The following is a 15299-nucleotide window of genomic DNA, read 5'->3' as shown; positions in this document are numbered from 1 at the left end:
TGATTTTTGTCATTGATAGTTGACAAGAAACAAGAAAGACAACTGAGAATTGATTTGCTCACTGTGATTTCAAAGATTCAGTTTTGGAGATGCCAGAAGCAGCCAGGAGTGAAAATGAAACACTTCCACTGGTTCAAAAAGTTAGGAACTACTAAGAATTGGAATGAAAATGAAGATTTGGAGGATGCAATCATTGAAAGCATTGTTTGAGGCAGTCCATTAGCTGTACTATGTGCCTGCACTAATTTTGTTCTTTTTACAGTCAGTCAAAAAAACATGGTAGTGTACACTGATGAATTCCTCCATCACTAACTTTTAGGAACCAACACACAGTTTTATGGTACTGTAGTAGTATCAGCAAAGTTCAAATTTGTTCTATATTTCTTTTAAATATATATTTTGTTACTTAGCTAGGTGGTCATTTGTATCTTTGGATAATTTGGGCAGCTGCTTAATTTGACCAAAATGTACTGGCCCCATTAACCAGAATTCACTGTGTTATAGATGCAAGTTGCAAATTGTGGCTCAGCCTTCGAGTCATTCTTGACAGACTTGCAGTCACGATAGCTGGTAATATAATACAAACTAATAGTTAGCTTTTCAAATTTGTAGTTGAAGCATTATCACAGTTGCAATATTTAAATGATTGCTTTGTAATACAGCAGCATTCTTTTTGCAAGTATCGTTGACTCTATAAGAATTTATTTTGCATTAACCTCAGCATAGCACATTGAAGCCAATTTAAGCACTTCTTTCCCAAGTGTTCTGATTAGAGGAATACATCCACCAGTTTGAATACAAGAAGGACCTATTGACGTCAGAGTTAAATGGCTAAATAAATGTTAGTCTCAGACATCAATCGTACTCCCCTGCGCCTCCTTAAATAATACAATCAGATACTTTATATCCACTAGAAAAGGCAAATGTTATGCCAGTTCAACTATCATTTGAATAATGTACTACAAGCAGTGTTTCATTGGCTCCAGTCCTGTGGTGAAGAGTTGGCAAAGGTTACATCCTCAAGTTTTGGACTGGGACTTGAATGTTCAAATGATGCTGAGCATTTGGTATTTGAAAGTTGGTATTTTAAAAGTAAAAAGGCATATAATATAGCAAAAACCCATGGGAAGGCAGAGGATTGGAAAGATTTTAAACACCAACAGATGGTAACTAAAAAGCCATAAGAGAGAAAAGATGAAGTATGAAGGTAAGTTAGCCAAAATACAAAAGATGGACCAAAAGTTTTTTCAGATATAAAAAGAGTTAAAGAGGGACAAGATTGGTGATCGGACTGCTGCAAAAAGATGCTGGAGAGGTAGTAATGAAGGACAAAGAGAAGGCAGACAAAGTCAGTAAGTATTTTGTTTCCATCTTCACCGTGAAAGTCATGAGCAGCATTATGCCAGAAATTTGGGAGTGTCAGGGAGCAGAAGTGAGTATAGTTGCTATTACTAAGGAGAGCATGCTTGGGAAGCTGAAAGATCTGAAGGTAGACAGATCCTCTGGATGAGCTGGACTGCACTCCAGGGTTCTGAAAGCAGGAGCTGAAGAGATTGTGAAGGCATTTGTAATGATCTTATAAGAATCACAAGAGCCCAGAATGGTTTCAGAAGGACGGGAAAATTACAAATGTCACTCCACTCCTTAAGGAGGGAGAGAGGTGGAAGAAAGGAAACTATAGGCCAGTTAGCCTGACTTCAGTGGATGTGATGATGTTGCAATCCATTATTAAGATAAAAGTTCAGAGTACTTGGAGGCACATGATGACATAGTCCAAAGTCAGCATTATTTCCTTAAGGGGATGGAAATCTTGCCTGACAAATCTGTTGGTATTCTTTGAGGAAATAAAAGGCAAGGTAGACAAAGGAGAGTTGGTAGATGTTATTAATGGATATTCAAAAAGGCTTTTGACAAGGTGCTACACATGAGGCTGCTAAACAAGATAAAAGCCCATTCTATTACAGGAAGAATACAAGTGTGTTATTGTCTGTGTACATAATAAAGAACTTCAGTTCCCAAAGGGCAATGTGGGTGGTTCACCCAGAACTGGAAATGATGCAGGTGAGCTCATCACACTTTCTGGAGGAAAAGCTCTTGCTGTAAATCTGTTTCTAAAATATTTGTAGTGTTTTTACCCACGCAGTTTGACTTTGTAGAGAACAACTATAACATCATGTCAGAAGTCAGCGTGAGGTCTAAGTACGGACAGTAAACGAATACCATGCACTGTTGAGAAAGAAACTCTAGTTCTGATGGGGGGGGGGGGGAGATAAAAAATGTTGCAGCAAGTGAAATCGGGCATTGAGGCAACAGAATGCATTGTGTCCAGATGTCCACCAAGAGATCAAGGTGAGAGATGCTGAAAGTCCCCATAATGGATGACCGAAGTTCTCCCACAACTATGCAGTTTACTGATAACTGGAAATGCTTCAAACACTGATTCAGCATATATTTATCAGTGAGTAGAGCCAGAAGGGCAGATGAAAATTTGTATTTGTCTATCTTTCTGCATGTGATTGGTGAAGGTGCTTTGGATATCTATAAATTGATGAGAAAGTCATTACATTGGACACACTGTTAACAAAATTTGAGGAGTATTTTGTTCCAAGTAAAAATGTCTCATTTGAAAGATACAAGTTCTTTTCCTGTGACCAGAAGCAAGGTGTTAGCTTTGACCAACAGCGAGCTGAGCTTCTCACACTGTGAGCTTGGACATTTGAGAGACTCACTAGACGGATACAAAACAGTTTGTGGAATCTCAAATAATGGGCTCAGAGAAAACTTACTCTGTGAAAAAGATTTGACACTAAAAAAGGTTGTGAATATCTCTAGGGCAATGGAGACCACACAAGCACAAGCTAAGGGGCTGCACAAAGCAGAAACAATAGTGCATGCTATGAAAACAGAAGAGCAGTGCACAAGGCATTTCCCAAAGCAACAGCAAAACAAAGAGGTAGGCTCAAAGAGCAAATGCAGAAAATGTGGAGGTAGGCACATCCCAAAGACATGTCCTGCCTGTGGGAAGTCCTGCCATAGCTGTGGGAAGAAGAAACATTCTGCAAAGTGCTGCAAAGCTGGGGCTACCAAGAGAAAGGTGAACACAATTGCTGAGGACATGGGGGATGTTTTTGTAGATTTTCTGCAGTCTACTGGTGCTGTCAAAATGGAATGGGTCATTCCAGTGACTGTGAATGAGACAATAATTCCATTTAGACTTGAAACCGGAGCCCTGGTGAATCTGCTGTATGCGGATGATTACAAGACTCTCAAAGCAAAGAGCAAGATTTACCCAGTGACGTTAAAAGTGACAGGCTATACTAGAGAGAAGATTCTAGTCAAAGAAAGCTTTATAGTAACAAGGGTCAGCACCTAAAGGCACACTTACAGTTTGTAGAAAAGAGAGTACAGCCAATATCAGGTCTGAGTGCAAATGAAAAGCTCAGCCTTTTGGAAAGAGATTTTGTAGTTGGTTCACAGACTAAAGATGACCACACTTCACTCATGGATGAGTAGCCAGATATCTTTGAGGGGCTTGGATGCTTGTCTGGTGTACCCAAAATCCATGTCCATGAGGCAGCAGCTCCTGTTGTTCATGCATGCAGGAAAGTTCCGTTTGCACTTAGAGACAAACTTAAGCAAGATGTAGCATGCATGGAATGGATAAATGTCATCCAGAAAATTGAAGAGCCAACAGATTGGGTGAGCTCACTGGTCACTGTGCAAAAGAAAAATGGAACATTGCGGATATGTCTAGACCCAAGAGATCTCAGTAAAACCATCAAGAAAGAGCCTTTTAAATTGCCAACACAGGAGGAGATCATGTCCCGGTTTGCAAGTGCCAAGTGGTTTAACAAACTTGACGCATCATCTGGGTTTTGGCGGATGATGAGGCAACTTCAAGACTCTGTACTTTTAACACACCACAGGGAAGATATCGCTTTTGTTGGCTTCTTTATGAGATTCTGTCCACACCAGAAGTCGATCATAAAGACCATGATGAATGACATCATCACTTGGTGGTCCGCCAAGGATGAACAAGATGCATAGCTGAGACAGGTGCTTGACGTGACTCGGAATGTCAATTTGAATTCAAAATAAGAGGAATGTGAGTTTGGTGCTAAGAGGGTGTGTGTGGAGAGAAGTTGTTTGTTCAGCATGGAAACTAGAGCAAGTGGTGCCAATACCATGAAAATTCAGTAACACAAGCATTTTTTTTTTAAAACCTGACATCTGAACCAAAACAAGTCATTCGCATTAAGTAAGTATGGTTGTTTCCATATAACTATGTGTATAAAAATAAGGTTGCAGTAAATAATTGCTCTTAATTGATCCTGTGTCCAGCATCTGCAATCTCTTCTATCTCCATCTGAATCATTTTGAATCTCATTCAGCACCTTAAACATAGACTCCATCCACCTGCAATGTGCCTTCAAAATGTACTGTCTACCAAATAATTCTTCAGCAGCACATACAAAACTACAGTCTCAAGGCGAGAGCAATAGTGGGCAGATGGGGAGCACTGTCCCTCCCCCCCCCCCCGAATAATACCATAATAACCATTGCACCATTCTGACTCAGAATCTCACCCTTTCATCCTGAGTTTGGGTTTAAGTTAGAGAAAAAAATAGATTTCTTTTTCACAATTACTTTCATCATGAGAACCACTATGATTCAAGAAGGCTGTTCACTATAGTTCTTAAAGTCATTGAGGGATTGACAATTAGATCTGACCTCCTTGGGAATTCTTGTATCTTAATTATAAATTTTAAAAAATGACAATGGGTTTAATCTTATTTGAAAATGCTGGCAGTTCAGCAGCATTCAAATGTGGAAGAGTGAAATTTGCTGACAGATTCCTGTTGGCAAATCTGTCACGTTGTAACATTGTTGCTGGACTTCAGAGGCACTTAAATTTTCTCCTGCACCACACATCAATTAAATCTGCTATGAAATCCAAGGGCCCATTCATTTCATTGAAATTTTGCAGCTGCAAGGAAGGAGGGTAAGGATATGAAAGGTTGCATCTTTTCATTATTTTTCTTTGCTGTGATGTTATTAATTACTTAAGTGTTATTACATTCATAGCTTAAATTTTTCAACTTGTTCCATCTTCAGCTGTTTCAGATACTTCTGACCAGGAGAAAGTCTCAATAATATTATCAAGTATTGATAGCATTGCATGGATAGTAAAATTGGGATGGGAAGTGGAGAATGCTTGTACAACCTGGTGAAGCTTCTGTCAATAGGTTTGCAGGCAGAACTTACTCTGCATAAGTGAGCTATCAGGAAAACCCCGCCCACCCTACACCCATCTCTGCATAGTTGCAATGTCTTGCTATTTGGGTGTGGGGGTGAGATGGCCTTTTGGGACTGTGCCGCATAATGCTAAGGCAATTCAAGGCTGGAAAGTTTCCTGTGGGAGCACGAATTGAACCAATATTCCAGCAGGTGGAATACGCTGCATCGTGTGTCTTCTTTCTAATGAGTCTGTAATAAGTGACTTTTTTCCCCCACTTCTGTTTGCATGTCATGTGCTTGAGATGGAATATGAAAATAAGAATGGCAGAAAAGTAATTGAAGGTCTGCATCATCATTGAAGTAAAAATAGAGTTATAGGTAAAACGTTCCAGATTTAGTTTGTGACCTATAAAAGAAACTCATTGGAAACATTTAATAGTCCATGATCTCCCGAGACTCGACCCAAGTGTTTAGAGCCTCCAGTATAGTCCCTATTCTAGATTTCAAGATCAGAATCAAATGGTATGAGTTGCAAGCATGTAAGCAAAAGGACATAACTAGAAACTGCCCCGTGAGAGGTCATTATGTTTTAATTTCACATCTTTTATTCCTACTATTTTATGAGATTAAGTGGATTGCTAGCAGGAGGCATTGCTTCCAACTTGGCTTGGCTTTAGACAATAATTAGGGGATGAAATTAAGCAGATTTATCAGTATATGTCAATTTTGGTCAGTGTGTGTCTCAGATCCTTAATGAACCATTTCTCTGAATAGGCTGAAAGTTGTCAAAGATTTTTTTTCTCTCTGTTGTATTGATGTTGTAGAACATGCCTTTGCAAGTTTAGACACAATGCCACCTGTGCTGTCATTTGGAGAGATAACCTAAAGTCTGGTCAAAAATAATTTTTTTGAAAGAAAGTGGTGAGAGGTTTTCTTGAAAGAGAGTGGAGGGAGGGGGGCAGATGGAGAGATTTAAACAAATTGCAGAGCCTAACTAAAGGCATAGGTACCAGTAATATGATTAAGAAAATGAAATCCATAAGAAGGCAGGATGGAAGGAATATTGGGTTTTTGGATGATCTGGTATTAGAGGAGTTCAAAGTAAAATTGTCAAAGTACATATATGTCACTATATACACCCCTGAGATTCATTTTCTTGTGGACATACTCAATAAACATGTAGAGTAATAACCAGAAAAGAATCAATTTAACCCCCCCCCCCCCCAGCTGGTGCATTTAACTACAGAGCAGAAGGCAATAAACTGTGCAAATAGAAAAAGAAGAACTAATACTGGTAAAAAATAAACATAAGTAGTCATTGACATGAGATGAAGAGTCATTGACAGTGAGTCCATTGGTTGTGGGAACATTTCAATGATGGGGGCGAGTAAAGTTATCCCCTTTGGTTTAAGAGCCTGGTGGTAGTAACTGTTCCTGAACCTGATGGTATGAGTCCTGAGATTCCTGTACCTTATTACTGATGGCAGCAGCAAGAGAGCATGTCCTATTTGGTATGGGTCCCTGACGATGGATGCTGCTTTCCTGTGACAGTGTTTCATTTGGACATGTTCAATAGATGGAAGGTCTTTGCAGATGATGGACTGGGCCGTATTCACTACTTTTTGTAGGATTTTCCATTCTGGAACGTAGTGTTCCCATACCAGGCTGTCATGCAGCCGGTAAATAGACTCTCCACTACTTATCTACAGAGAGGTCAAGGCATGTCGGCTATTGAACAAAAGAAGGAAAGCGTCCAATTAAGTTACTGCTGTACTCATGGCCAATGGTAGGTTTAGGAATGATGGTTTTAAAGTTAGCTATATACAATGGGATATTGGATCACATCATTTAGTAATGGAGGCAGGAAGAAATCCAGTGAAGTGAATATTGAAATACTTTTTTTCATCAGCGTTGGAATATGAGCAGAAGATTACAGGAAACACCACCGAAGAGTAGCTCATGGTCCTAGATTTAACAGATACTGAAACAGTATGATGTATGGAAAGTACAAGGCAGTGATACAGAATATTTTAAAACACAGTCAGGTAATCTGTCAGCGCTCATTCAGTAATCAGTGTTATCTTCAGTCATCGCTTTGAAGCCAGCAGTGAGGTGTATGTAAAACTGTGGGTGGTTTGCAACAAGATAGTGCCAGAAGATTTGGCTCATCTGTGGACTCTGAAGATTTCAGCAGTAGAAAAAATGATTGTCACTTATGGGACTGGGAATAGTGAAACAACTATGGTTCTTACTTCTATCACTATTCATTGGTTCTGTAGGTATATTATATTCAACAGTGACCATTTCCATGCCATATATGAATTTACTGCTAAGGCTGTCCAGTCTTTAAGAAGGCCCAGTTGGGAAAATAATCAAATGTTGCTGAACTATGCGAAATTATGTTATATGTTCTAGCACTCACCACATTGAAATTGTTGAACAAGTGTAATTGCATCCTCATTGAGAGGAGCCCCTTCATTTGTGTCTGAAACCCATGAATTAGTCATAAGCATTAGATCCATTAAGTTTTCAGGTCTTTCCCCCAGCAAAGTAAGATGTTTTGTAAACAAGCCAGGTAAATGTACTGTATTTTAATTAACAAACGAGAGAATCTGAAGATGCTGGAAATTTGAGCAACACACAAAGAACACTGGAGGAACGCAGCAGGCCAGGCAGCATCTATGGAAAAAAAATACCGTTGACATTTCGGGCCGAAACCCTTCAGCAGGACTGGAGAAAAAAAGCTGAGGAGTAGATTTGGGGGGGCGGGGGAGAGGGGAGAGAGAAACGCCAGGTGATAAGTAAAACTTATAGGAGGAGGGATGAAGCAAAGAGGTAGGAAGTTCTTTGGTGAAAGAGACAGGGGCCATGTAGAAAAAAGAGGGGTTGGAGGGGTGGAGCACAAGAGGGAGCCGATGGGCAGGCAAGGAGATAATATGAGAGAGGGACAAGGTGATGAGAAATTGTGAAGGTAGTGGAAGTTTGAGTAATTGATGTTCATTGTGTATTAAGTATTAGGCTGGGATAAGCCAGGATTCTCAACTTTGCTGAAGACAATTGTAGCAAACACTGAAAATTCCTCAAAAGCCCCAGCCTTCTAGTGATAATCTTACTGTTATTTAAACACTTATTAAAGGTTTTGGGGTTTCCTTTTATTTTCCCTTAGTATATGTTGCATAATCTTATTTTTTGTCAGATGGCATACTTTTCCGCAATGTGTGTTATAATTTGGATAAAAGACAATTCTATTTACAATACATTTAGATGTACTCCATTGTCTGCTATTCACTGATTTTGCAGTCACAATTAATGTACCTTTTTAACCAAGAAAGCCTTTCTCAAGTATCCCCCTTTCTGTAATAACTGAGTGCATTAGCATCACCTGAATTCATTTGGATGCAATAGTTCCTCAAACCGTTGGTACAAATCCTCCTTCAAAGCTGGGAAAGCTTAATTAGTGCAGTTCAGTGCAGTGGAGTGGGTAACGCCATCAGTTGAGGAATTCATCCAAGGTCTGGTGATTTGAAGCTGGGAGTTTTATTTTAGTGATCAGAATTAGAGGGAGTTACATATTTGAATCTCCATTTGTTCGTATCTCTACTGGAATGGAAAATTATTTGTATGTTTCTTCTAATAGTGTCTTCCCTAAGGAACTGCCAACACAGTTGGATCAGTGCTGTCTTAATCTCTCACCTTCCTAGATTTCAAAAATTAGTTATGATGTCGGGAATTATGTATTGGAAAGACCTGGGTTTTTAAAAAGTTCCTTTTGATAACCTTGGGATTTGCAGTACTTCACAATAAGTGAAACACTTCTGCAGTGTGCCTCCTATCGTAATGCAGAAAGGGCAGCAGCCAATTTGCACCAAGAAGCTTACAGAAACAGCTAATAACCCATGAGTGACCATGGTGAATGGAGAGGCTGTGGCCAGAAAGCTACAGAGAATGACTCTGCTGCTCTTCAGAAATACACCATGGAATATTCTATACTCATCTGAAAGATAGGCTATTGTTCAAAGTTTCATCTAAAAAGAACTGCACTTGACAATCTTAAGTGATGTCAGGGCAAAAACAATGAAGCTTTCCACCTATGTATAATTAGTGCATCATTTGAATTCAATGCATGTATTTGGCCAGGTGATTTCACATTCATTCCTCTCTCCATACTCCTGTAAACCCCCTTGGATCAGGGATGGTGCTTGGCAGCTGTGGCTAAAGGAGGAAAATACTCGGAGCTGACATTTCACATCTTGATGGACTTCTGCACTTCTGGATGCCTAGCTAGCCACGAGAGCTACCCTGCTCTTACCAAAGTTTGCTGACTGCAGTTCCACACAGGATCAATAGGTCTATTTAATGTCAGAGAAATGTATACAATATATATCCTAAAATTATTTTTCTTCGCAAACATCCACGAAAACAGAGGAGTGTTCCAAAGAATGAATGATAGTTAAACATTAGAACCACAAAAGCACCCCCCCAGATCCCCAATTCCCTGCACAAGCAAAGCAAAGCAATAAGCCCCCCTACCCCCACCAGCAAAAAAAGCATCAGTATCCTCCACTGAGCACTTAAGTTTGCAGCAAGCATCAATAAAGACACAGGCTGCTCCCGGTGTTCCGTGTTCTCCCATGATACTTCAGTCAGGGGCACCAGCCTAGAATCAGCACACCTCCAGAACCACGAAAATCTGGAACCTGAAGGTGCACTCGCCTTCTGGGCCGCGCCCTTGGGATATCGAAAAGCGGTCAGTTGTGAGGCCCTGAGAGCGGGTCCCATTCCCGCAAAAAACCAAAGTCAGAGAGTAACTCCAGGTCAGGGTCTTCAAAAGAACCTTGAAAAGGAAATAAAGTGATATCAAAGAAAGAGATTGAGCTGTTTCTGAAGATGCAAGCAAAGGAGTCGCCATTTTGGTGAGTCAGGCTGTTGTTGGTGTGAACACTGTGTTATATCTGTAAGAGCCAAATTGGTCACTTCTACCAATGTTGTCATGTGCAAGTACAGCTGCATATAGGTAAACTGATGAGAGGGAAGTTAAATAAGTTTTTATTTTGTGCAGGTTCAGTCAACACCTGGTACAAATCAATGTGGCAGCTAAATCTTTCAAGATTTGGCTAGCACCATCTACCTTTTCTTGGTGATGGTTTTCAAAGCCCCTCTAACCTAAGTCAGTTTTCTGTCCTTCCTATTCTAGTGCTTTACCTAGGTAATGTTTATTGGAGGTATGTTGATTCATCAAATCAGAATGGATGAATGAAGAAGAAGAAGAAGAAGAAAGCCCTTACCTTCGAGTGGAGTCATCGGCACGCCGTCATGACAGCGTTTCTTTTAGCAGGCTTTCTTATTTTTATGAGGTTGAGTTGCTAGCTCGATGTTTAACCTAGCATGGATGAAAGTGCGCAAGGGTGCTGGCTGGATTCGAACTCGGGAGCCTTCACTCCAAAGTCTGGCACTGATGCCACTATGGCACCAGCCGGCAATGGATGAATGACAAAGCAGCAAATAGTTTTCTTGGCCGCATGTCTAACTACGTAGGTCAATGTTGAGGATCCTCCTGACCAATTTGTCCTGCTTCTGCAGTGATATTCTACCAATGGCACAAGCACACACAAATATTTTGATCAATATATCTGGAATTTTGGATGTAGGATATAATTCTTAGAGCACATTAATAAATCTGAATCTGAGTCTAGCTATTGCTTATTCCGTTTTATGGCAGCATTACCACCGTATAAAACAGAACCTGGATGTTTTAAAAGGAGAACACAGTAACATTGACTGATCTGGGTGTTATTGTCACGTCTGAATCCTTTGCCTTGATGTAGTGGCTTGATACATCAGAATGCTGTATGTCAACCACATTGGTTATGGACCTAGACTCGTTGTTAAGCCAGAGAGAGTGGGGATATCAGATTTATTTCTCTGAAGGAAATGACTGAACCATATATTTCTTATTTTAAATAACTGCTTGTAGATTTTATTTTAATAAATTTCTATTGACATTTCCATGTCACCAATGAGTTGGATGTAGTTTACATCTGTGCTTACAGTAAACACTTTGTTTGATAGCTAACTAAGTTACTTAAGACAGAAATTTTAAGAGAGAAAGGTAACTGCAGCTTATGACTGAAACTACAGCAACCTCTCCCAGTCAAAGCAGTGTATTATCATCAGATTTGCACAGAATAGAAGATCGTTGTGAATATCATAGTCTCGATTCAATTTCAGATAGATACATCAAACTGATTATCAGGTTTGATGGATAGAGAAATTGATTATGCCCACTCTATAGTAGGATAGTGTTGATGCTATAAGTAGCCTTCATTTAATTCTAGACTGCTTAATGACTGAAAGAAAATCATATATGTGGCTTCTGTGGTGTGATTTGAACTTGTATATATGGTTCACAGACTACTCCATCAGATCACTTACACCATCATTGTCAGTCAAATTCCAATGCATACAAACTTCAGTTTACCTGAGATTCACTGCATATATTCTGTACACTTCTTGATTTTCTTTGCTCCAGACTCTGATGGCCTCCCATTTCTGCTCCCATTTAGCTTGCAGACTTACTAGTTACATTTAGCATTTCTGGCTTGCTTCGCACTTCCTCTGCAGCTTCTCGTAGCCCCTTGCATCTGTGTACGTTCAATCTTTTCATCTTAAACCATCTCAAACCTGAATCTGAACTTTACGGCCTCGTCTTTTTGTCTTGTACCTTAATTGCAGATTGTTGTAGTTCAGGAGTATTTCAGATTCTTCAGACATGTCAGTGAAATAAGAGCAATCACCATTTTTTTCTGAGTTGCATAACGGTGCACATGGGTGTGTTTATTTTCCTTTTGGAGATTTTTGTGGTTCTTTTGGGGGGGGGGGAGCATTAGTTCTGAATGATTAGCTTTAAAGGGGTTTCCTTTGCCCACCAGCCAGAATATTTATAAATGGAATAATATCATTCAGCCATTTTTTCCAGCATCTTGGGAGCTGAAGTTCTCAGACAGGAACCTGCTTAGTGGCTTGCAATATCAGGCAGATGCCATCACCATGGCAACCTGCTTAGTTGTGTCAACCAGTTGTAATGACGGCATTGATGCTGGAAGGCACAGCATTCAGAATCTGAGGAAGCCAGAAGGCCTTTGAAAATCTAAACATTAAAGAGAATGGTGAATATTTTTGTTTTTTGTCAATCCTTCCACTTTGTTTTACTGAACAAAAGAAATGATCTGTTACATTTTCTGTGAAGTTACTAAATTAACATGTATAGTTAAAATATCAAGTGTGCTAATGTTTGTTAGGTTAAGAGAAATTAATTTGCATTGTTAACTGAATCTGAAAGGCTATCATGTTCAAAATGTTTCAACAAAAGTAGGTTTTAAATATCTCAGCCCATGTTAATATTAATTACAAACAATGGTTAATTGTTTCATTTTATAAGAGCTTCAGAGATGTTGATTTTTGCAGTGGTTATTAAATATGCATATTTTAGATCTAACTGTGGCTACAGCTAATGTTCACTGATACCTATTCAAAATATTTTCACTGCAACTGTTTTCAATATAAAATTAAAATGGTAGCATCTAAGAGTCGAGAAAAATCATCTCATTTAATCATCTTTCATCTCAAAGGCAAAAGCGGGTGAATACCTTAGGAATGAATAGGTGCAGTGGTGCAGCAGAGCAGACAGCACATTTTTGAGAGGTTCTGAATGAGATGCATTTGGATTTAATTTGCTGCAGTATACTATTTGTACTTCAGTGATCGACAGTAGATAAAAAAAACATATTTAGCTCCAGCCCTTTATGCTTTGTTCAACCTAATTTTTCTCTATGTTTTGTGCTTTCAAATAGCATATTTCATAAATATTGTATATTTAGTCAGTGCAACCTGTAAAGATCATGTCTACCCTATTCCTGTTCATGCTTTCTCTCTGATAGCAGACTTAGTGTTCCAATCAATAAACATACTATTGGCTTGTTATATCTCGGCACTTCTAAGGGTTTTTCAGTACAGTTAATGCCTCTGGCAGGAATCACAACTGGCCAGTAAGTGTCCTGCTAATTCTACTTTGTCTTTTCTTTTACAATAACAGCAGTCAGCAAGATAAAGCAAAGTTCTCCCCTACCACTAATGAATACTATTTGATTTGGCACAAACTATTGTTTTAGCATGAATACTGACTGTGTTCTGATTTTCCTGTCCTTGTAAAACACTGGAGAAGTTTTAGTAAAGGCTCATGGTAACTTTAGGTGACAGTGCACATAAGCAGCTATTAGACTTGCCTCTCCCATCAAGAAAATTAGGGACAACTAAACTGTCTTTGACCATACAATAGCCATTGCCAAAAGTTTAAAGTATTCGTAATCACCAAAAGTAAGGATTATATGGTAGAGGCATAGGAAAGCAGGAGATGGGTGTGGAGGACAATCTATCCCAATGGAATTTGGAGTTCAGCTGAATGGGTTCCTCACTCACTCTTCATCCATTCATCTTGACTTTTAAAATCCACTTTTCTCATGCCTTGATTGAGTTGATCTTTAGAATCCTCCATCCAAAGGGCAATGGGGGCTCATTCGAGATAAAACTATTAAATAAATCAAAGGATACACAGTTAGTGCAAGATAGGGGGTTGAGGAAAAGGGTCAAGCAGAACATTCTGATGCAATAGGCATGGGAGGCTGAATGTCTATTCTTACAAGAACCAGATGAGGGAATAAAATTACTGAACGTAACTCAGGCCTCACAGAAAAAAAAAATTGATTGTGATTCAATGTGATTATTCTTACTTGATCACTGTAAATCATTTTCTTCAACTAATATGAGCTACCTTGTCATATTGGGTCCCAAATTCCATCAACTAAATTTTCTAATGGAGTAGTCTAAAGAAATAGTCAACCATCCCAAATGAAAGCGAATCTGAAGGATAGAAAACCAAGAACACTATAGGCTGTTCTGTTCAGTGGTAACATGCCTGATGATGGGCGTATGGATCAAAAGAAGAAATTGGAACACAATTTGCCATTGCCATCCATCATAAGACCATAAGACATAAAGCAGAATTAGGCCATCTGGCCCATCGATTCACCATTCAATTGTAGCTGAACCTTTTTTTTAATCTCCTCCTCGACCCCTGTTCCCGGCCTTTTCCCTGTAACCTTTGGTGCCATGTCCATCAATCTCTGCCTTAAATACACCCAACAACCTGGCCTCAACAGCTGCACATGGCAACAAATTCCACAAATTCACCACCATTTGGCTAATGAAATTTCTCTGCATCTCTGTTTTGAAAGGGCACCCCTCTATCCTGAGGCTGTGCCCTCCTGTCCCAGACTCTTCCACCGTGGGAAATATCCTTTCCACATCCACTCTGCCTAGGCCTTTCAACATCTGAAAGGTTTCAATAAGATCCCTCTTCATCCTTCTGAATTCCAGCAGGTACAGTCCCACAACCATTAAACGTTCCTTGTATGATAACCTTTGTATGATCATTCCAGCACAGTTGCATTAAAAACCCTAACCCTATCAGGAGGCCTCATTTCCTACTGCATGAAATGTAGTCAAGGACTGGGATTCGCGGTCCTGTCGGGTGATGCCTGGCTAGTGGCAGGGAAGACTATATACGCAACAAGTACTGGAGGATTTTTATGCTTGATGCTTCGATATATATGCTTCTTTTCTTCCCTCTCCCTTCACTTTTACTTGCTGAATACAGTAATCACTGTGGTCTGTGGTGGGCTCCTATTTGCAGCAGAAAATCTCTCCCTGACTGGGTCATTATCACCAATGCAAGAAAGTGAACAGCTTGCTAGTGTGATCAGGATAATAGAAGAGAAGGCCCGCTCTGTGTTATGAGAATGGATGGAAGTATAACATAGTCCTTAAGAGAGCCTCTCATCCTATATGGTTTGAGACATGACTGAAGTGCTTCTCAACAGCAGCAGAGTTGTCAGCTGTTGCACCTAAAGAGCAATATGAAAGAAGTTAGAAGCATTTGAGTCATAAAATTAATTGTTTTGGGGCAGCAGTATAGTGCAAGTCTTAAAAATTATTCCAAGATTAGT

At 39.6% G+C, this 15299-nt stretch overlaps 1 protein-coding gene across 2 annotated transcripts in view; it reads left to right on the top strand.

Moving 5' to 3' along the window:
- Positions 1-15299, top strand: part of LOC132378460 (catenin delta-2-like) — a 1187639-nt gene that overhangs the window by 350359 nt on the left and 821981 nt on the right. Inside the window, exon 1 of one of the 2 annotated variants that reach the window (XM_059945390.1) lies at positions 12351-12404. The exons of the other annotated variant lie outside the window; for it this stretch is intronic. The gene's annotated coding sequence lies outside the window, so the exon portion shown is untranslated. Of the gene's footprint in view, positions 1-12350; positions 12405-15299 lie in introns of those variants that run through there. 2 annotated transcript variants of the gene reach the window in all.

Source organism: Hypanus sabinus, chromosome 20 (genome assembly GCF_030144855.1).
Source record: "Hypanus sabinus isolate sHypSab1 chromosome 20, sHypSab1.hap1, whole genome shotgun sequence".
Taxonomy (NCBI): Eukaryota; Metazoa; Chordata; class Chondrichthyes; order Myliobatiformes; family Dasyatidae; genus Hypanus; species Hypanus sabinus.
Note: the sequence above shows the minus strand (reverse complement) of the source record. Positions and strands in the feature narration are given on the sequence as shown.